Source organism: Electrona antarctica (assembly GCF_951216825.1).
Source record: "Electrona antarctica genome assembly, chromosome: 7".
Taxonomy (NCBI): Eukaryota; Metazoa; Chordata; class Actinopteri; order Myctophiformes; family Myctophidae; genus Electrona; species Electrona antarctica.
The window spans coordinates 28,250,178-28,274,450 of record NC_136812.1 but is presented as its reverse complement, the minus strand read 5'-3'; the positions used below and the strand labels follow the sequence as shown (position 1 = coordinate 28,274,450).

General features: G+C 44.3%; 1 protein-coding gene across 3 annotated transcripts in view; it reads right to left on the bottom strand.

Annotated features, from left to right (window-relative positions):
• Window positions 1-24,273, bottom strand: part of kank4 (KN motif and ankyrin repeat domains 4) — a 92,273-nt gene that overhangs the window by 47,134 nt on the left and 20,866 nt on the right. For 2 of the 3 annotated variants that reach the window (XM_079506357.1, XM_079506358.1), the window contains exon 2: window positions 14,614-14,748. The exons of the other annotated variant lie outside the window; for it this stretch is intronic. The gene's annotated coding sequence lies outside the window, so the exon portion shown is untranslated. The remainder of the gene's footprint in view (window positions 1-14,613; window positions 14,749-24,273) is intronic. 3 annotated transcript variants of the gene reach the window in all.

Here is a 24,273-nt window from a genome sequence, read left to right as displayed (position 1 = left end):
ACAGGTTGGTGAGTGTGGGTCTGTTACTGACCCTGAGTCCTACCGGTTGGTGAGCGGGGGTCTGAATCCTACCGGTTGGTGAGCAAGGGTGCCACAAATGTCACTGTTTGTTGCCACATTGACACATGATTCTTTTCGCCTGGAATTGGCTTCAAAAACTAGTGGGATGAGACCTATTTATTTATTTATTTTATACCACCATATATCATGACCACAAAATCCAATCATCCCTAAATAAAATTGGAATAGCATGTTAAAGGACTTCTAATAGCATGCACCTCCAAAAGCACTCCAAAAGTGGCTAGGCAACCCAGCCTGGCTCAGATATGCGCTCTGTGGTGCGACACCGCTCTGGTTCCAAAGCAAATACTTAACGGCCAGAACAAGCAGACCTGGAACAATGGCAGGTCACTTCTGTAATCACAAAACATGCAAGATTATGTTTTCCAGGCATGTCTGATGTATGAGATCATGCAGAGAAATCCTGACCTGTAATGTACATCCTGATATCCAGTATGTGCAATTGTGCATATATTATGGGCGGGGATTCAAACTCAAGTTCGTAATATGCACCTTATCTCATTGGGTCATTGAGTGTGCTGTAGTTATCCAATGTTAAACTTATACAGTGAAAACAAGGAGACATTCACTGGAATTTGACCAACAGTTCTGTTTGTACATTCTTGAGACACCGCTGAGACAGAGAAGGAGGGTACTGGTTAGAGACAAATCAAAGCCAGCAAACTGTGCACATGTTGTTTCGGAGGTCTAGTCCAATACACTCCCTCAGGGGGCACACATACATACATGCACGCACGAATGTTTCTCCATCCACACAAAAACATATTGACATGCCTTCTCTGTACGCAGTTAGTTGCCTGAATTGTACTGTATATGATTATTGCGACAGCAGGTCGCATTTACTATGAAAACCTGCATTTCCTGTCAGTCCGTCCGCCCATTAGTCACCCCCACACCTCCATATATGGTCATGCCTCGTGACATCATCAGGGATCTCCATATATGGGCATATATGTAGTCACACTCGCAACATAGACGACATCGCCAGGGGCTCTTCCCCAAATATGGGAATGTCAATAAATGGCCATAAATGGTAAATGGTGCATTTATATAGCGCCTTTATCCAAGGCGCTTTACGTGCATTACATTCACCCATTCACACACACATTCATACACTGATTGTGGCGGAAACCATGCAAGGCACCAACCAGCACATCAGGAGCAATTGGGGGTTCAGTGTCTTGCTCAAGGACACTTCGACACTAACTCTGGGGGAGCCCAGGTTCGAACTGGCAACCTTGTGGTTACCATCCGGCCACTCTACCCCTGATCCACCGCCGCCCCAAATCATATCACGCCTCCATATATGGTCACGCTTCGTGACATCACGTGACATCATCGAGACCCTTAGATCTTGTGCATTTATTGGTCAAACACACTGACCTCATCTAACCCTGGATAACCATACATGGAGAAGACTGGATCTGCAGATAGAGCTGATCTGTTCTGACATTCCATATGTTGATCCCTCCCCACCCGTCCTTCCTGTTCTGACATTCCATATGTTGATCTGACCTCATCAAACCCTCAACACTACACTCACTCAAGACACATTCCATTCATTGACCCCCCCATGCCAAAGCGTCAGCACTCGCCCAGCAGTCTGCCGTCACCCGGGCGGATGCGTGCACACGACCTAGTCCTCTAGGTCGAGGTCGCTTCTCGCCCTCAAGGCGTCTTTCGCAACCGTAGGTCTCAACCAACCGGCTTGATGTCCATGTTGGCGTGCCAGCACAGGAAGGCATCTGTCTTAATCGGGTAGTTATCCATCAGTGGAGCATTTCGCACTGGGACGTAGACAACATCGCCATGCAGGGGCCCTTCTCCATATACCATGCAGTCACATACATCCACTGAAATGTATCTCTGTAATGCCACGAGACAGCACTGAATCCAGTATAAACCTCCCAACTGAAATACAGATTTCTAATTTTACTTTTAAAATGTTTCTGTAGCCAACCTCATTTCTGCTATGGGTTTTTATTTGTCATGAGCTTACACAGAGTTAACACAGCATTTGTCTGTAAACACTCGTGAAAAATGAGCAGGGAGGAATTCTATCAATTTTCACGCACCCAAAGTGTTTCACCCAACATGCTAATAATAGCCTGGAGATGGATTATAACAGTTTCGCAATTATTAACGTGAGATGGGAGGAGGGCTCGCTTTCTGTGTTTGGGCTCAGTTGTAGGACTAGATAGACAAATGATGCATCCATTGTGCTCAGCATAATCCCATGTTTTCCAGAGACATTTTTAATTAACTGAATATGCATACTTGTGTAAGAGAGATAAAAAGAGACAAAGAGGGACATAAGTGGACCGTGAGAGAGGAACAGAAGAAACAAGGTATAGTGCCAAATAAAACCACAGTCCAGGGACATCTTAAGGCTTTTTTAATCAATATAAAACAGTCTCGTTAAAATCATTTTTTTGGAAACGGCCGGTTGCTAGGCAACGCCTTGCTCAGCCCCGCCCGACCTGTTTTGTGCGCACACCCGCACACCCATTCACTTCCTTGTTTAAGCCCTGACTTAAAATCCTTTTTTCTCTGAATCTACACTGCATCTCCGCAGCAGATCAAAGTGTGGATTTCTGACATTATGTTGCATCACGGTTACAATATTAACGCTTCTAAAGAGAAATCAGACTTAAGCTAGCGATGTAGAAATGGGGAATTGTGTTTTTCCTGCTTTTTGAGGGAAAGGGAAAGCGGGCGTTTTCATAATTCATAATAAAAGCTGGCTGGCACTCTAGCACCATTATTCTGAAGGATTCAGTGGTAGTGGTACCATAAGTGTTAACAGAGGTTATTTAAGAAGTCTACAACTTTTGTTTTCTCAAGGTAAGGTTTGTTCTATCTGTTCGAGCTGATTTACCATCTTGTTTGCTTCATAATAATATTGGTCTGTCACATTTTTACATTAGGAAATGTACTTAGATTCTCCAGAGAAAAAAACGTGTAAATGCTAATGTTAAATGACACCACTATCTACCGGAAGGGGCGTGGAAAGGGGGCTGTGAGATAGGCCTATCGAATCGAGTAATCGAATAATCGAATCGAACTTCCGTTGTGATTGGCCGAGCTTTGCATAACATTTGTAGTAGCTAATTGGCTATTCCGGAGTAATCTAACTTCCGCTGTGATTGGCCGGGCTTTGCATAACGTTTGTAGTAGCTAATTGGCTGTTGTTGGTTACGTAACCAATCTATGTTTTACAATCGTTTATAAAGACATGAGTTCCATTGAAGGGGCAGAAGACCAAACTATTCAAGCGTATAGAAGTTTTCAAATTAGGGAGTGGCCAATGTAAGCGACTGCGGCAACCAAACTTTGCAATTCACAATCAGTGTAACAAAAAAGTGTTGTCTCCAACCAGTTATTTAAATGCTCATATTAAATATAGCTCTTTCGAGAGGAGACGCTGTGAAAAGAGAGGCTCCGTCTTATTGCTGCTTGCAGCTATATTTATAATTATTACTTCTCTTTGCTCAGGAGAGACATAAAAGCTACGCATTGTAGCTTTAACTCATGACAGACACAGTCGCACGCACGCACACGTGCACACGCACACACGCACACACGCACACACACAAAAACAGTATTAATGTTCAATGGGAAAACTAATGATGAATGCATGAAAAACCACCAGTACCACAGATTATGTAAGTACACTACTTACAACACCAGCCACCACACTACAGGAGTTTCAACAGGAGCTTCTGAACAGTAATTAGTATGTAGCCCCACAGAAACACTACATCTCTCATTCCGTTTAAGGACAGGCCGACAAAAGTGGAGGAATATCTGCTACTGGAAACAGGCCAAACAGGGCCATGAGATACGTTAGTCACTTTAACATGTAAGACTCACAGCCTAAGATAAGATAAACATGCATTGAAGGAAATTGAGGTGTCATACTGCAACAGCAACAAGGTTGAAACACAGCTGAGGTACAGCTAAGACTAAAGTCAAAGACAAACGAAGACAGGACTGCAGCTATTGATTATTGTATTACTGATGATTTTATCCATAAGATGAGACTGATCATGTGGGGGAAATTCAGGCACAAAAGACAGTACAACAGTAAATTATTTTTCTCGCCAACTACGAACATGTTCGTACCCCCCCCCCCCCGTATACTCCATATATGAAAGAGGCGACCGTCAATTTACCTTTTAGCATTGCTCCGGTTGCTATGCAACGCCTCCGTCACCACCAGCTATGGGATCTTTACATCCAGGCTCCATTTATCTCCTTTAAAAGCAGGATTTTCAAAGACCTGTATCTCTAAAGCTTCGAGCATGTCAATGGTGAGCCGTCGCTCATCCGATTTTCGGATGTCATTTGTGACTTTGTCTCGCTCCCGACATATAACCGTTTCTGGCGAGAGGTAAAGGGTGTGCGCTAATGCTCATGATGAATCCTCACAACAACAACCCCCTCCTCCCTGATAGAGGGGAGCCTATGGCTGGCACAGCTTAGCTATGCTTGTGCTACCACCTACCAAGAAGAACAGGTGATCCTCGTTATACATCTTCATAGCTAACGGCACAAAGGACAGTCTCAGTCTACTGGTTGCCCCTGGGGGGAGAATGAATCTATCATTCCCACTGGTGCCAAGCCTTCCCACAATGTCCAAGTGAAGGGGATTAGGGTGGTTGTCCATATTTAATAGCATCCATCCAGCTTCCTCGCTACGCGCACCTTCATCACCTCCTCCACCTTTTCCAGGCAGTCCCCACGATGGAGCTAGCTTTCCTGAACAGCCAGTTCTTGCTTGTGTCCCTGGAATTACTGTAAAGCATGCAACCACAAAGAAGCGTTGAGCCGGAGGCATGTTCACCTCACCCCACCTCACGTAGTCCCTCACCACGTTGTTGTTCTCACTTGTGTTGTCACCTGTGATGCAGCTGACAACAACTGTGTCACCCGAGAACTTCTGGAGGTGACAGGTCTTTATAGAGTTGGTCAGAGGTGTAGACGCTGAACAGGAGTGGTGACAGCCCCGTGCCTTGGGGATCACCTGTGTTGCTCACTAGTCACTAGCACATCAGACCGGCACCCCCCATTCTCACGTACTCACGTACTCGCGTCCGTCAGGTAATTTAAAAAAGAATCAACAAAAATGCTAATAGATTTTTATTATCGACTCAATATATTTGTCTGATTAATCACTTATTTTATACTTTTATCCTAAAATAGCTTTTTTTTTTTTTAAATCAATTACTTTTTAGAAATGATAAAATCGATTAGTTTGATTAACTACCGGAAACACTAACTAACAGCCAACCCGGATGCACCGAGAAGATTTACATTTTCAACATTATCTCTTCATTTGTTGTGGGGCTAATGTTCCACTAACAGCCATAATAATAGTCTTCTGTTTCTCTGAAACACCACCAAAGCCATACTGAACGGTTTACCCCAGTGATGTCACTGGAATGAAAACGAGGAATGCGAAAACAACCCTTCCTTCCTGGCTTTTAGCCACTACCCTTGGTGGCCATGACATTGTCCATGTTCGCAAAATACTGGTCTAGGATTACTAACTGCCCACAGACTTCATCATGGGCATGTCAGGTCGATGCTTTCACATGGAATGTATCAGTGACTGAAAAGGGACTTGTCTCGGTCAATAGCAAGGATTGTAGTGTACATTGTTTTTTGTTTTTTTTTCTATAGACTGAATTCTCTTCAATGTTAAAAAAGGTGACTATGCCTGAGCTCTGAATAGAGCATTTAAAAAGGTCCTCAGGCATATTGTCTTATACGCCTGGTTTATAGTAGTTCCACACTGGTGTCTTGCACTGAAAACAGATCTAGCTTGTAGATCTGCTATTTTTGGTGCAAAACACAAAGCACAACACATTATAACTCAGTCTTCACTTCAGTCAAAGGCTCACGATTAACAACAAAGCAAAGATGGGAGATCACATTCCTCAGATTTCCCTTTGGGGTTTGCAGTTTGCACCATAACTCTCTCAAACCCCAGCATGTAAATAGTACTCAGCTGATCTCGGTCAGCCAGGGGAGACGTTCAGGCTGTCAGGCGGCAGCCCACGAACACACGCACACGCACGCGCGCGCACACGCACACGCACACACACACACACACACACACACACACACACACACACACAGTAATTGAACTCTGAGAGAGTGGACAAATGTACTGATCCATTTCATCAGGCATTCAATTAACACTCAGGATTCTTTTTTACACTGTTCAGTTTGCAGATGATGTAAGCAGAGGAGAGTGGAGCCTGAAGACATGCCACAACACAGACACACAGAGACACACAGAGACACACAGAGACAGACAGACAGACAGACAGACAGACAGACAGACAGACAGACAGACAGACAGACAGACAGACAGACAGACAGACAGACAGACAGACAGACAGACAGACAGACAGACAGACAGACAGACAGACAGACAGACAGACAGTAGAGGGTGATAATGCCTACATTTTCACCTCTTCTCTCTCTCTCTGGCTGGCGGCTTTGAAGATATTTTTTTACTTCCCCTTGTTAAGAAACTCCCACTTTTTCTTAACCGTTTGCCGGTTTCGGATTCGCCGCCAGCCAAATTGAAAATCTGAAAATAACACATCTCAGTCTGTGTTACACAAGCCACCGTGAAATAAGATAATACAGTATATGTAAGAGAAAAGTTTTCGCAGGGGAAAACTGATTTTCCACTTGGCATACTCCATCACCTCTGCATCATGCAGCGCTGAGTTGACACGCACGTGAGCGCCCATGGGCTTGAAGTTTCTGTTGCAAGTTCTTCTAAATCCAATTTGGTAAAGTAATATATGTACATTCAATGCTTTGATACGCCATTATATTTGGGGTGCGTGTTCCGTTATGTGCATTAACTTTCATGAACGTACTTCCAACGAGCGATTTCAGAACAACGTGGTTTTCCATGTCATATAAAGGAGGCTGCAAAGAGAGAAGGTGATCAGTTATCAACCCCACCTCTTTTTGCTAATCGTAACATTAATAAGGGGCATTCAATGAATCATAGTAGCAACATGCTACATGCATCACCCAGCGAGTACAAGGCTCTGGCACAGCGGTTGGTGGTGTCTGAAGATGGATGGTTGGCAGATGTGTACACACTGCTGTTGTATGAGACAACATTAGAAAGACTTTCTAATGGACTATTAGAAAGACTTTCTAATGGACTATTAGAAAGTGAGCTCATGGGTGGCACAGTCGGTAGTGCTGTCGCCTCACAGCTAGAAGGTCCTGGGTTCGGTTCCCGCTGGGGACGCTGTGGGTGCTGGCGGCGTGTTCCCTCCTCCACGTCATCAGTGCCCATACCCGAGGCGGGGTAGGTACCCTCACAAAAAACATGCAGTAATCCTGGTCTCTAAACTGCCTCCCCCTGGCCAGCCGGGGCGCCTGATGGAGGGGAAAGGAACTGGTTGGAATAACGTGTTCCTTCCACGTGCTACGTCCAACCAGGGAAACTCCCCCCTGTCAGGTGTAAAGGAGCAACTTGGACACTCATGCATGAAGGAAGCAAGTTCAAGTCCGTTGTTCTCCCCAGGTTGACGGGGGGTGTGTAGAGCCCAGGATTACATTAGATAATTGACACAGGGGTGAAAAATGGGTTACAAAATCCATCCATCCATCCATCTTCAACCGCTTACAAAATCGTGGGATAAAAAAAAAAGGAAAAAAAAGAGAAAGTGAGCTGATGACAAAGATTTAAATTTTGCAAGAGCAGGGGCTGTGTTGTAAACACAGGGTTATTGATGAGGTCATCAAGAAGTTCTGCTATATGAAAGCAACCAAAGGTTCATGAAACATAACATGATTGAATACCAATGCGAAGCTGTGTGTGTGTGTGTGTGTGTGTGTGTGTGTGTGTGTGTGTGTGTGTGTGTGTGTGTGTGTGTGTGTGTGTGTGTGTGTGTGTGTGTGTGTGTGTGTGTGTGTGTGTGTGTGCCATGTATCTGTGGGTGTGTCATGTATCTGTGGGTGTGTGAGGTGATGTGTCCTCATACTAAGGTATAAAATGTATCTACTTGAGTAATGCATCTGTAGGAGAGCATCATTTAACATAACACAGAATGTGACTGACTGGCCCAATTTCAGAAGTGACAACACCGAGATAGACTTTTCTCCTTTCCTCTCCAACTACAGTTCTCCATCTTTGCCAGACTGAAAGAGAAGTCTCCAGTGAAGCTGTACTGTATAATTCACACACACACACACACATATATATATACCTGCCAGCCAGGAGATAATAGACAACAAACTGCATATCATCCATTTTCACCGAGAGATGATGGGAATGCCTGACAGAGGGGGAAAGGAAGAAAGGGGAAAGGGAAGATGGTCTGCTGCTCACTCCTGAATCTGCCATGATTCAGCTTTTATCACAAGTCTCATATGAAATTCTACAATGTTTAAATGTTTTACAGCGTGGCCATAGGCCATAGCCATTAAGAACAGGACATCATGTATGGTACGTGTGCATCTACTGCATGTCCTGTACAGTATGTGACAGTATGTTGACCCCTCAAAGGTAAACCAATCACAGCTCATGGTGCTACAGTATGTCATGAGACAGAAGTATCTTCAGTTAACCCATTTAGGCCTGAAATCCTCCAGTTTTCTGAAATAAATATTTTCACGATTTTTCAAAAATAGCAGACCTACAAGCTCGTAGCGCGCCACTCGGTGGCGCGCTATGAGCTTGTAGATCTGCTATTTTTAAATAGCTAAATTATAACATAATGTTTAAAACACCAAAAGGGGTTCCCGCCCAAAATGGGTTAAAGCACAAATGAAACTCATGTAAAAGACATCCGATGAATCTCTTAGTTAGACCAACATTGTTCTTCTTCTTATTAGTGAAGTATTTATGAAGATCACCATTTCCATTTGGTTAAAAGTAACCGTCACCACAAAAGAACATGCACACATGCAGCCGTATGGCTTCACCACTGAACACCGCATTGTGATTTGTGAAGCTTCCTTCACGATCAACTAAAGATTGCATGGGGAGGCCTTGCTCTTATACTCTTGTTTTTTTTAGCGCACCATCATTTTAAACCATTCACTAATTACACACTGACATACAGTCGAACAATGTGCATTTAGATCAATTTATACCTATTGAACTGACAGACATCGTAACCATTAAATGTCCCTAATCCAATAGCAACCTCATAGCGATTGTGTGTTTTAATACGGTATATAAACCGTGACTGTAGTGCAGTGCGCTATAGTGCCGTCTAGAATTGTCAGTATTCTGTACTGTGCCGACAGACGTCCTGATTCGGAAGGAGTAATTAAGCTTTATAATGTCAAGCATAGATTTCATGAGCGTTATATAATTCTTCTTGTGTGGTAAGAGTTTTTTTGTAATACTTTATTTATAGGTTTTTCAGAATAAGTACACAATACATCCCCCGAACACAGTGCTCATGTTAACAACATGCACCATACCTAACTACTACCCTAACTGCACGGTGGTGAACAGACCAACAGCTTGCCTTATATTACAACATCAGCTCCACAATGAGAAAGATTATACTACTCCACATAAAGTAAACATAGCATTGTAGCATTGTACTCTAATTACATATTTTGCCTATAAAAAGCATGATAAAAGGACAAGCGGACAAGGAGACCCAAATAGCTCCTCTATGAAGGGCATAAACTCCTGGGCGTTAGTTTAACATTGAGAATTAAAAATGGACTTTCGGAGTTGCACAGAAGCACACATGTACACATAACACGCACATGCACACATACACACACACACACACACACACACACACACACACACACACACACACACACACACACACACACACACACACACACATACACATACACATACACATACACATACACACACACACACACACACACACACACACACACACACACACACACACACACACACACACACACACACCTTGAATTGTATTATGCCTCCTGACATTACTGGAACAAATGCTGTGTGCCCACTATCAACTGTCTTTTCTGCTGGTAAATGGTGCAGCACTGCATGTAATCAGATTCTTAAGACTTTGGCGAGTAGAGAGGCACTGATTTTGTAATCCCAGGACAAAATACGTTTAAAAAAAACAATTTGACCGATATACCCGATACAGATTTTTGTTGTTGTTATTCATTTAAAATCCTTCAGGCATTCATCACGCTCTATTAATGAGCACAAATTCAATCACATGCTAGTCATAGATTTATGAAACAACAGATAAGCATTGGCTGCAGCAATCGATTCATGTCATCATATTTCCGATCCACTGACGGCAGTCAACAAGGCCTGTATCAGCCATTACCGATGTACAGCCGATAAATCAGAGCATCCCTACTGGCAAGAAGCGACAGAATTATTGATCAAGCCTACTTAAATACTACTGTGAGACAGCTGTGGGGGCTCTGGTGTGAGTTCAGTCATGATGATAAGAAACACTAGAACAAGTTTTATTTTTCCCAAGCAACCCTACTTGAATTCCATGCGGTGTATTTGTTTTGTCTACTCCTCAAGGCACTTGAAGGGCCCCAAAAGGGAAAAACTGCCGTGTTATCCAAAGTGTTATCCAGCATTTCTCATAGCAAACCAACCAAGCACCAATCCGACCGACACTGTAAAAACGTCAGCATTAATGTATTCATTTGTAACACCAAGACTGTACAAATGTAACCATGTGGACCCTTACAGGTCTGTTTGGTTACATTTGAAGTAACACTCTCAAGAGTAAAATGAACACAGTGAAATGTCAGTAGTCAAAACCGGATTTAGATTTGGGGTGTCGGGGAGGTCGTGTGCGGAACAGCATTGAATCCAAAATGAAACGAGGAGTGTGAGTGCCGGAGAGCCAAGACATTAATTCCAAGGACAGTCTCTATTCAGCACACAAGGCGACGGACGGACAGGCAGACGCACAACGGAAAGGAGAGAGTATTCCCTGCACAGGGGAGGGAGATCAAATGAAATCCTTCTCCTCGTCTCCCTCATCCTCCACCCTCTCCTCCCTCACGTTCCTTCAAGGAGAAATAAGACAGAGACAGAGAAAGGGTTGCCAAGGTCACGCTCTCGCACGCACACACACACGCGCACACGCACACGCACACGCACGTGCACACGCACGTGCACCACGCACACACACACACACACACACACACACACACACACACACACACACACACACACACACACACACACACACACACACACACACACACACACACACACACACACACACACACACACACACACACACACACACACACACACACACACGTGAGGTTAGACATTGTTTTCTCTGTTGATGTAGTCTCAGTTAATCACCCGCTGCAGTGGTAATGTGACCACCAGTCTCTGTCACACATGCACACGCCCTCACCACACAAATATGCACATGCACTCCCCCCCCCCACACACACACACACATGCATTCTGTTGCATTAATTGCGTGACCCCAGCCTTCACCCTCACTACTATACACTGAATACTTAACCCTTCTCGACTTGAAGCTAATCCCCCAACCTCATCGCTATTCCTAAAGCAGCCCCCATTGAAAGCAAGGACAACATGGTCTTACGTCGTTCCTCATACATCCATGCATGGGAGGAGCACAACAGAAAGAGCTTGAGAAAACACACATGGAGAGACAGACAGAGTCCTGCGTGGGACTGAAAGAGATACCAAGAGACCCAGAGGGAGAAACAGAAAGGTCTGCGTCTGTATTATCTCACTATCTATCTTGCTGTCGCGACAAATATAGCCCAATGCTAATGGAACATGTTCAACCCCCAAGATATACACACATGTCTCACGCACACACGTGCGCACACACACACACGCACACACACACACACACACACACACGGAAACACACACACGGAAACACACACACACCCTCTTCACAGAGAGGACATGAGAAGTTCAAGCTCAAAGCACCAGTCTGTAAACAGTGAAATCCGGAGTTTGCAAATGGACCTGTGAGGGGGAAAAGCCTCTTGTGGTACATCTCCATGTGGAAGTCATCATTTAGACTAGAGTGAACTCTGTGGGTTCTGGGGACCACACCTGACAACAATAGAGCTAAAAACGGTATATTTCATATCAGGTTACAAGGAAGACATCCAAAAATACGCTGTACAAATGATTTGAAACGTCATTAACAACGTGCTAGATCACACACATGCATGGTGAGAATTTTCACCAATTAACACATACATTCCCTATAGCAGTAACGGGAGGCCAGTAATGAAATGCACGACATAAGCAGAGAAGAAGCAGCATTATCCAGCTGACCCGGAAGTGATTGTCCTCCATTGCCGCGCCAGGGTCGCTCGCGGATGTGTTTTGCCGCTCAGACTATTATTATGGTTAGCGGACTTCGAATTAATGTTTTATTAAGCTCTCAACATCGTACTTTATCACATTCTGAGCACTTTAAACACATAGACCGTGTGCACTGAGGATTGGGATGTAGGCTGTTTCTACCATGGGAGGCCTATGGAGGCTAGCGACGGGAGCTGTTTCTACCATGGGAGGCCTATGGAGGCTAGTGACGGGAGCTGTTTCTACCATGGGAGGCCTATGGAGGCTAGCGACGGGAGCTGTTTCTACCATGGGAGGCCTATGGAGGCTAGTGACGGGAGCTGTTTCTAGTTCTACCATGGGAGGCCTATGGAGGCTAGCGACGGGAGCTGTTTCTACCATGGGAGGCCTATGGAGGCTAGCGACGGGAGCTGTTTCTACCATGGGAGGCCTATGGAGGCTAGAGACGGGAGCTGTTTCTACCATGGGAGGCCTATGGAGGCTAGCGACGGGAGCTGTTTCTACCATGGGAGGCCTATGGAGGCTAGCGACGGGAGCTGTTTCTACCATGGGAGGCCTATGGAGGCTAGAGACGGGAGCTGTTTCTACCATGGGAGGCCTATGGAGGCTAGCGACGGGAGCTGTTTCTACCATGGGAGGCCTATGGAGGCTAGAGACGGGAGCTGTTTCTACCATGGGAGGCCTATGGAGGCTAGTGACGGGAGCTGTTTCTACCATGGGAGGCCTATGGAGGCTAGAGACGGGAGCTGTTTCTACCATGGGAGGCCTATGGAGGCTAGAGACGGGAGCTGTTTCTACCATGGGAGGCCTATGGAGGCTAGAGACGGGAGCTGTTTCTACCATGGGAGGCCTATGGAGGCTAGCGACGGGAGTTGTTTCTACCATGGGAGGCCTATGGAGGCTAGCGACGGGAGCTAAAATAAGGTACAAATTAGGGATGTCCCGATCACGTTTTTTTGCTCCCGATCCGATTCCGATCATTGAGACATACCGATACCGATCTTTCCCGATCCGATCTTTATATTTTTATATAACACTTATGTCATATCACAATAGTATAATATCCTAATGTATGTCACTCTAGTGTAGTCTGTTGTGTTGCCTTTCAATTATTGAAAGGTAAAATGTGACTATACTTTTATTAGAATGACATCATGTCATGACATCATGTCATTGATCCTCAAGTAGTGCCTTAAATGACTCTATAGAGCCCAGTTTGTCCAGTTTCAGAGAGTCCTTACTGTACGTAGTTAATCAACACAAACACACCATTCTGGAGAGAGTGGTTGGCACTTTCCTAATTTGTGAGAGGTTAGTGATGGAGACCGATGTCCTCAAATCCCCTTTCAGGTCAGAGGTAGACAGAAACTACCCACCCAGTCAAACCACCACAGAAAGAAATCCAGTAGGAGACACAAGCACAGCTTGTCATTTTTATTTTCAAGCGTCCCTTAATTACCGGCTTCTTTAAATAAACTTGAACTGCTCCCAAGATAAATTAAATGAGGTTCACTGCAAAGGGCTGCTGCACTCTAGGGGAGGATGCAAAAGTGACGGTACGTGTTCTCTCGCGCACGCGCACACGCACACACACACACACACACACACACACACACACACACACACACACACACACACACACACACACACACACACACACACACAATGTAAGACTCGTGCGATGGAGTATAAACTAAGCTATAGCCTTTCAAATCACTTTCACAAGTTGTAAAATTTGTTGCAAAGATGGTGGCCATTGTCACATCAAGCCACAGGCATGAAGGCAGTCTGAACCCAGCACATTCCTCGCAGCAATGGCTTGAAAAATCCCCAAATGGAGCGAGAACAATTTGGTTTGGCCAGAAGGGAGCATATTGAAACCAAAGGCAGCAGAGCGTATGCTGGAACAAAAAGTGCGGGTGGCAAGCTCAAACGCTACTCTGAGGCACTTCTGATGTTTACAAAAACAGCAGCAGGGAGAAAGACAGAATGGGAAACGAGAAAGCTAAATGTCCTCCCTCTCTGGAAAACAAGAGTCTATGACCATGAGATCAATGACTTTTTTATATTTGTAGCATTCATAGCCCTTTGCAGCACTACCGACTTCACATTCATTCAGAGCAGAGCTGCTGATTATCACTAGCCACTTGAACTGCTGATGAAGTTATAGATTTAAGTACCTTGCTCAAGGGCAGCTGGACAGAAGCAGTTGAACAGGGGAGGGAGTTCTCGTTCACTTTACCCAGACAGTCAGGCCTTTCAAACAGGTTGTCCCTCCAGTCAAAAACTGCCGGTTTCTCCGACCTTAAGTCCACCTAATAAAAGACAGGAAACAGGAAACCGTTAAGGCTGCTGCACAGTCAAGTCCAGAGTGTCAATTTAACTCCTCCTGGGTTAGGTATGAGTCCCTTATTTAATCTTTAGATTTTACTGCATGTGGAGGGAGAGAGAGAGAGGGCAGACAGACAGACAGACAGACAGACAGACAGACAGACAGACAGACAGACAGACAGACAGACAGACAGACAGATTATTCAGAAGACAGAAACCCTACATGAGCCTACAGAAACCCTTTTGACATATAAGGAACCTTTCAGACTACAATTTCCTCTCTGTCTCTTTTGTCTCTTTGTCTGTCTGTCTCTCTCCCAGCGTTCTCCCTCTGGAACCACTAGTAAGTAGAAAAAGTGCACAGGTCTCCACCAGGAGGATAGGAGTGTGTGTGATGTATGGTAAAATGTTTAGGAGACGTAATATAAACATGTTTGTTTTTTGCAACATTTTCTTCATTTTGTTGAGCAAATGCAGAGCCAGATCACTCATGATCTCATGATCACATGACTACAGAGATCATGTGTACCAATTTGCGTGAGATTTGGCTGAAATCTGTGCGACAAATATAAACAATGTGTTTTGCAGAAATCAGCCTCATGGTGGCGCTATAACCGGCAGATGTGGAGGGATGCAGGGAAAATGTTTTTCCATGGCCTCTAGGGACGGACGGACACACACACACGGACGGAGTGCAAAACATACTCTCTCCCCATTCCCTCGGCTTGGTGGAGACAATAAGCTGTTACAGTTTGAAGCAGCTGTTGCCTGCAATAGGTCCCTCATCTCTTAAGTTCTCATGTCTCATTTTGTATTGCCGCTATTGCATAATGACATACGGTAACGGTATTGTACTGTACTGTACAGCACCTCATCTCCTCTGCATAGTCGTGTTTTAGTCTACTAGCCACTAGCAGGAGGATGAGAGAGCAGATGGCCATAGTGTGCACGCCCCATGCACGTGTGTGTGTGTGTGTGTGTGTGTGTGTGTGTGTGTGTGTGTGTGTGTGTGTGTGTGTGTGTGTGTGTGTGTGTGTGACAGTGTGAGAGAGAGAGAGAGAGAGAGAGAGAGAGAGAGAGAGAGAGAGAGACAGACAGAGATATTCAGGACATGGTCTGTCTGTACCAGTGTTTTATTTCTTTGAAAAGGCAGGGATTATGAGGCACTGTGCGAGAACATGGTGTTACTGCTCAATATGTTGTACAGTACAGTACAGTACAGTACAGTACAGTACAGTACAGTACAGTACAGTACAGTACAGTACAGTACAGTACAGTACAGTACAGTACAGTACAGTACAGTACAGTAGGGTCCCCCAGCAGAGAAACACAAGAATAGCTCTGGGATCGGTGTCAGCCACACTACGTCACATGACTGAAATGAAAACAATCTGCTCTTTCCCTTCTGTCTCTATAAGACCCACACTGTCTCTTTTTCTCATATAGGGCTGCAACTATCTTCTTACCGATTATTCTATTTATTTTTATTTCAAATAATCAATTGAATATCAAATAACAAATAACGAGACTTTTTTATAATAAAAAAGTATATATCGATGAATCAACGGAGAAAAAAATATATATAATCAACCAAATCGATTAGCCTGAGTAATCATTTATACTTGCCGTGCATATGTCATGCAGAAATTGGGAAAATAGCCGATCTGCAAGTTTATATTAAAAATACATGTACTATGATTAACTGTTGCGCACTTAAGTAAGTGAGTAAATGCATTTGAATTGTGAATTAACATGACATTATATGAATATGATTATGAACTCAATGAACCCTGGACCTTAATAAGATCATATACAATTAATGTTATTTTTGTTCTACCACATTCACACCCATGCATTTCATAATACTGTGTTGTATACATCACGTGTCTTTGAGTGTAAAAACATGGCATCATAGAGTAGTGTGACTTACTGCCCCATGGTTTAATGGAAAATTGAAGGAAAACCTTTGTATAACCCTAAAGTAAGACCAAATAACAATGGAGAATACTGTATTCACCCAGTATGACTGCATGATAAATACAGTAGCTGGAGTAAATAACCAAGCTCTTGTATTAAGGCTGACAGCTGGTTCGCATTATTTGCCTGTCACTTTTTCTTCTCCTAACACCCCTAAATGATATCAAGCTCTTTCTCTACTTTTTCTCTAATTTTCTCTTTCCTTCTTAAAGAGGTCACACAGGTGACAGCTCGCATGACTAATTTGCAGAATGAATGTTGAAAAGGAAGCGTAAATAAACAGCCAACGTTCGTTGACTCACGAAGCTCATCCGACCGTAACCACATTATAATCCCATTTGGAGTTGGACCTGATGCACAACAGCTGCTTACATAACAAATTAATCCAGAACATGATTTTAACCACTTGAAGCATGTACTCTAGCATCCTAGGTAGCGGTAGACTGGAAACCAGACAAATCTGCCCTCAGTGATATTAGGCTGGTCATGCTAGGCTATATAGTGGACCAAATACAGAGCTGACCTTTTTTATGTTTTTGTAATTATTATCCCACCATTTTTTTCACCCAGTCTCAAATCGAATGTAATCCTGGGCTCTACACTCCACTTTTGAGCGGTGCCTCCGCTCCATTACGCAGCTATGTGTGTCCCTAAAGTATGTATGTATGTACTGTATGTATGTCCGTCCCAGCACGGATGAACACGGTGAGCATGGAAAGTTGCAACACGATAACTCTGTCATTTTTCGTCCGTTTCGGACGCGGGAAGGCTCACCGGAACTGGGCCGGCCACCTGGCCATGTTCCTGGGGGTCTGGATGTTGCCCCCGGGGACCCCCACACACTATAGTTGCACCGCTCACTTCACACAGGTGTGATTCTTTATATATACTTTATTGAAAATTATTCAGGGTTTACAATTCATGCATTCACATGGAAATTACATACAATACAAAAATATAATGAGGCATTTCAATAAGTCCAGAGAAGAGATCTCTGTCTTTTCAGTTCAGTATTTATCTGTTTGAAGACCATCTCTCCCGAGATGGCCTCCTGGTAGCCTGGAACTCACCTATGCTTTTTATGGCATAGGCAGCTCCCGGCAGGATCCGCCGGGAGAAACTATGCGCAGCTGCTAGACATGAGACTAATTGATTAGAGCGACAGAGAGAGAGAGGAGTGTGTGTGTGTATATGTGTGCGTGTGTGTCAATTTAACAAAGGTGCAGACGATCAGAAATCAGCAGAGAGTGAGTGATGTTTGCGCTACTCTATGCCGAATTGAAGTGGACTCGGACCCAGACTTTTTTTTCTCCCTGGAAATAAAAATGTCTGGGTTTCCGAGGCTAGCCTCCTGGTGAATCACTCCCTCTGCCAACCTAGGGAGAGCAATGGACCGACTTCATGCTTCCTTCAATGCATGAGGAGTCCACCTGACAGGGGGAGTTTCCCCGGTTGGACGTAGCATGTGGAAGGAACACGTTATTCCAACCAGTTCCTTTCCTCTCCATCACTCGCCACGGCTGGGCAGAGGGAGGCATGTTAGAGACCAGGATTACTTTTTTATCAGGCTACCAAAGAGTTCCCATAACATGGGTTAAAACACAGAGCCACCACAGAGACTACAACTTTCCTTTCCTAGCCTGATAAAAAGTTGACCCTGGGAACTATAACCACAGATAAGCTAGCCAAGAGCTGGACCAACGTTCCATGTTCTCAGCCATCCTGAAGGAAAAACAGGTTCCCATGAATCTTACATCCCAGCGAGCCAGTTTGAGAAAATAAACTAACAAAAAAATGTGTTGCATTGAAACAATTAGCACATTCCTGTAATCCTGCTAATAAGACATACATGATGAGATGATACATTTGACATGCATTTAACCACTTCAACCTATATATACTGCAAAACTATAGTATACAAGCTCGTAGCAGAGAGACAGTGAGTGAGTGCGTGCGTGCGTGCGTGCGTGTTCGCGCGACATCACAATGCTGGCCAGTGGCCACACATCTGTAATCTGGAAGAGGCATGATTATCTCAGCAGGATTACACAATAATCAATCTAAGGCACTGGTTCCTGCCTGTCACTGTGCTAATCCTATAGAAGGGAGGCTCATTCTGCATGTCAGCGCATTTCCCTCGCCTCGCACCATTCATGGCCTGTTAATCGCCTGATGGCGCTGTACGTTAAAAGTCAAAGGATCTGCCTTTGCACTGCAGCAAAGCAGTTAATTCAACGTCAGTCATTCTCTCTCTCTCTCTGTGTGTGTGTGTGTGTGTGTGTGTGTGTGTGTGTGTGTGTGTGTGTGTGTGTGTGTGTGTGTGTGTGTGTGTGTGTGTGTGACGTACCAGTAGTCCGACATACGTGGTCGGTTAAGACTCACCCGTGGCTTCCGCATGCGGTTAGCTTAGGTTTTGGGGTAGTGTGTCTGACTATTGCGTGTCGGACTGTTAGGACGTCGAACCAAAGATATGCATCACTGTGATGTCAGAACAGGCCAGCTCCATATATGGAGATCTAGGGGTGGTCTGGACTTGGGCCCTGTTTGGAGCCTGGGCAGAGGCTTTTGTGCTGGCTCTGGACAACCGGCGATCCGACAGACTTGACACCGGGTACTGCACTCCCTGTGGTGGTGTGGAACGTGTGTGTTGAATTTGAAGTCGGTGTGGCGAACGGTTTCCAAGTTACGTGGATTACGGACGTACGTATATACAGAGACTTGGTGCATTTATAGATAGTAGATGTGTGCGCGCGCACACACACACACACACACACACACACACACACACACACACACACACACACACACACACACACACACACACACACACACACACACACACACACACACACACACACACACACACACACACACACACACACACACACACACACACACACACACACACACACACACACACACACACAATCTTGGCTAAATCAGCCAAAATGAATAAGTAGGTTGATGGCGGTTGGGAACGATGCCCGTTGGGAACACAGCCACTCCGGTTATGCAATATCCGTCGTACCCGTTGTCAGAGTACTTGGGTGCCAGTCTATGACATCAGTACTATGACTCTCTCTCTCTCTCTCTCTCCGTCTCTTCCCTCTCTTCTCTGTACACATGCATATGCATGTGTATGCATTGGAAGTGCACACACGCACACACCGACACACACAAACTACGTAGCCTAACGCACACTATGGACACGCATGCATGTGCATTCAAGTCTTCAAGGAGTCTTCTACTTCAGAGTTGTGGTCCTGGTTATTGGATAGAGAGAGAGAGCGAGAGCGAGAGCGAGAGCGAGAGCGAGAGCGAGAGAGAGAGAGAGAGAGAGAGAGAGAGAGAAAGCAAGAGAGAGAGAAACGAAAGAGAGAAGAAAAGAAACAGAGAAACACAGAAGAGAGAGAGAGAGAGAGAGAGAGAGAGAGAGAGAGAGAGAGAGAGAGAGAGAGTAAGTGAGAGGTCACTTAAGGCTAGAGGTAAGAAGGGAGACAAGCAGCTAACCAGCATTTAAGACAAAAATAAGCCGAAGAGCCAGCCAGGGAACACCAGAAATAACCCTCTCTCAAACCATGGCTGTGTGTCTGTATGAGTAATGTGTTTTCAATGTTACTGAATGCATTATGAAGAAGAAAGATAAGGTCTGCACACTGGATGACACCTAGGTGCCTGTGTGTACTTCAGTGTCTGAACATCACATCCATGGTACTGTATTAAATAAACTTGTTTAGTTTTGGAGCATCATTAGTGTGCTTTCTTCCCCATTATTCTAACTTCGGCCCGGCACCTGGTTTTCAGTGAGTGGATGTGCATGCATGCTTTAATGTGCATTATGCACACACTCACACCTTTCTTGGTTTAATGAACCAAGCCAACATTAGATCACCTGACACATACTGAAACAGAGAGGATGCTGCTGTAAAGATGGGGATGAATGTGTATCAGAGTGGCTCACAGCCTCAGCCTGTAAAGTCTAATATCTCACCCGAGTCATAGGGTTAAGATGTTGGCTTTCTACGCGGGAGACCCGGGTTCGATTCCCGAGTGTTACGATGGTGCCATGACCCGGATCGAGTTTCCCCATGGGAGGAGGTCAAAAGGGGGGTGAGTGTAGCAGAGTGGCTCACACATCACAGCCTCAGCCTGATGGCCTCAAAAGTCTAATATTCTTCACTTGCACAATGTAGAGGCGGGACTAAGGGGGACCTCCTGTATCACCCAAGTGTTTTCTTCCTGTCCATCGGGAGTGCATGTAAGTCAGTCATTTTCTACGGACAATTATAGTATTTTCTCGTCACTTGTAATTTTTTAAATTGCGTTTAAAAAAAACTTGTATTCATATGGTTCATTAAGTTGTATGCTCCAGTGCCTGTCTGTGCTGCTGCACTGGAGCATACAACTTCCCCCTTGAGAAAAAAACCCTAAATAAAACATTACGATAAAAACAAATGGTAAATTTATGAACCATATGAATACAAGTTTTTTTTAAACGTAATTAAAAAAAATACAAGTGACGAGAAAATACTATAATTGTCCGTAGAAAATGACTGACTTACATGCACTCCCGATGGACCGGAAGAAAACACTTGGGTGATATCCCAACAGGAAGTCCCCCTTAGTCCCGCCTCCTACATTGTGCAAGTGAAGAATATCCCCCGAGCCACAGGCAATTGCCTTTGGCTTAAGGCTCATACATAGTCTGGATTTTCGGTGGTGGGGTGACCACCGAACTACAACATGACGTCACGAGCCGCGGTGAAGAGCAAACCACCGCCACCGCTCCAGCCCTTCTCTCTGTTTTTACTCACCACCGCTCAACGTTATTTCAGCTCCAGTGGTCAGCTCACCACCGGAGCGGTGGTCACCTCACCACCAAAAATCCAGACTATGAATAGGCCTTTAGTGGTTAAGATGTTGGCTTTCCACTTGGGAGACCCGGGTTCGATTCCCAGGTATTACATGTAATTGATATTGTATGATGGCGTGGTGTGTGATAGATGATAGATCGGTTCACAATAAACAAACAGCAGCGTACCTACATCATATACAGCAGTGATTCCCAACCTGTGTGCCACGGCACTTTAGTGTGCCGTTTGAAATGGCCAGGTGTGCCGTTTGATTTGTACAAAAGTAGCCTTGGAAACCCAGACGTTTTTATTTCCAGGAAGAAAAGTAACCCCGACCCTCGCCCGATAGAAATAGATACTGGGCTGCCTGCGGTTGTTGTTGCCCATCCCCACCAGTCTAACGACCCTCGGCCATAGAAATGCTAATGCATGGCTTTGTTTACATGGGGACATCACCTACTCTCCTGGCACGTACTGTATAAAAAGGTTGGGAAACACTGATATACAGAATGCAGACCAGCTGGAGGCTCTGATGCACAACAATCTACCTCTGCTCTTCTCACCCTGTGCTGTTGAAAATCAGATTCGGCAAAGTTGCATAAGGCTTTTCTTGTGCCCCTAATATTGAAAACAATGAAATAGGTGTCCTGGACAATAACCATTTGTCCATCCATGCCTAGTGGCTAACTGGGTTTGTAAATTGTATTTTTGTCCGGATCCCTAGTAAAACCGTCAGTGTTCATTTCACTCAGAGAGTATAGTCTACAAATGGAACCAAATAGGTCCAATACTGTACAAAATACTTTGTACAGTACACTCTCAGAAATTAACACTGAATGTTTTACTGTGGCCACAGATGGCATAGTCTTCCGCAAAATGGTTTGGGACAAATCCGGCATCCTGGTATATGGCCAGAAATGTGGGCTGCATGGAGCGTCTGGGACAGCTTAGCATGCGGCAGACAATGCAAAGCAGCATCATCACTATATGGTTAAACAAAGCATTAGTGATTCAGTATTTTGTGTTGTATGACACTTCAGCAATCCACAAGGGTAACAAACTTAACTGACCACACAAGAGGACTGAAGCTCTGTAGGTTGCACACAAAGACCTGATGGTGTTGTAGACACAGATCCAAGCTTTTAGACAGGTGCAATTATGGTTTGACCCTAAAAAAATTGCAACAGAAGGTTTCTCAACTGTTTTGTGTAGTATTAGGTGTCCTTAATAACATACTAAAAGTTTACCAAAGTTTGACCATGCGAAAGGTGTTATTTTAGCATAATATGCATAATATGCCCATAACATCCTATATAAGGCAAAAAAGTCCAAATTTCATCATTCTTTAAGTAACATGTGACATATGAAACTAGGGTGTTTGCATGATTCTGAATCCATTCCAAGCATTAGTTTTGCACAAAAAACACTCCTTGGGAGGAAAACGGCCACACAAACGTGATGAGGTCAGCACATTTGATCAAGTGGATATGGCCTAATTTAGCCCAAGGAGTGTTTTTTGTGCAAAACTAATGCTTGGAATGGATTCAGAATCATGCAAACACCCTAGTTTCATATGTCACATGTTACTTAAAGAATGATGAAATTTGGACTTTTTTGCCTTATATAGGATGTTATGGGCATATTATGCATATTATGCTAAAATAACACCTTTCGCATGGTCAAACTTTGGTAAACTTTTAGTATGTTATTAAGGACACCTAATACTACACAAAACAGTTGAGAAACCTTCTGTTGCAATTTTTTTAGGGTAAGGTGCCTTTTTTTCATATATGCCCTCACCTATTTGCATAGTTTGACATTATGCAATAAAACTGCACAACCCTGTGCACTTCACCTGCCAACGGTGTTGGGCAAGTTACTTTAAATTAGTAACAACTTGATAATAGTTACTTTACTTAGTTACCAGTTACCTCATTATAAGAGTTACTAGTTACTTTTGCATTACTTTGTATGTATCTATATTTTTGTGTGCACAAAATGACAACTCTCAACTATCATCTATTGTGGCTCACTATGAAGTGCCTTGGAATCCTTGGAAGTCTTTCTGGAGCAGACAGTGAAAAATGATCGTAAAACCATGTGATCGGATATCCATGTAAACGTGCATCCATGTAAATGTGCATGCCCGTAGAACAATAAGTTGGATAGTGTGTTCCTCCGCATGCCCTCCTGGTGAAACTCCTCAGTGTCACATGAAAGTAGCTGGCCAACTGGCCAACTGTAGGGGTTAGCAGTGACAGGGAATACATGTGTGTGAGGAAAATTGGGAATTGGCATACTGGTAACGTTGGGTAACAACTACAATTGGGAGAAAATTAGGGGTAAAAGAAAATATATTGAGAGAGAGAGAGAGCGAGAGAATAAAAAATATGGTCAATAAAGGGATTCTAAAGAGGATCATTCAAGCATGCTGTGTTTTCATGGGAAATGCCCTTTCTAACTACTGTACATGGTGGTACGCCAGGTACGGTATGAACACAGATCCTTGTGGTCAAAGTGCAAGGGAAACACATGTATTCTGGTACTTGATCCTGTGCTTTGAGGCAAGGGCCTCATCAAAATATTAGACGGGCGAGTTAGACAATCTGGAGGTGGTTGCAAATCAAATCATGATGAGCTGAGCTCCAAATATTAACACATCAAATACCTTGCCTAAAG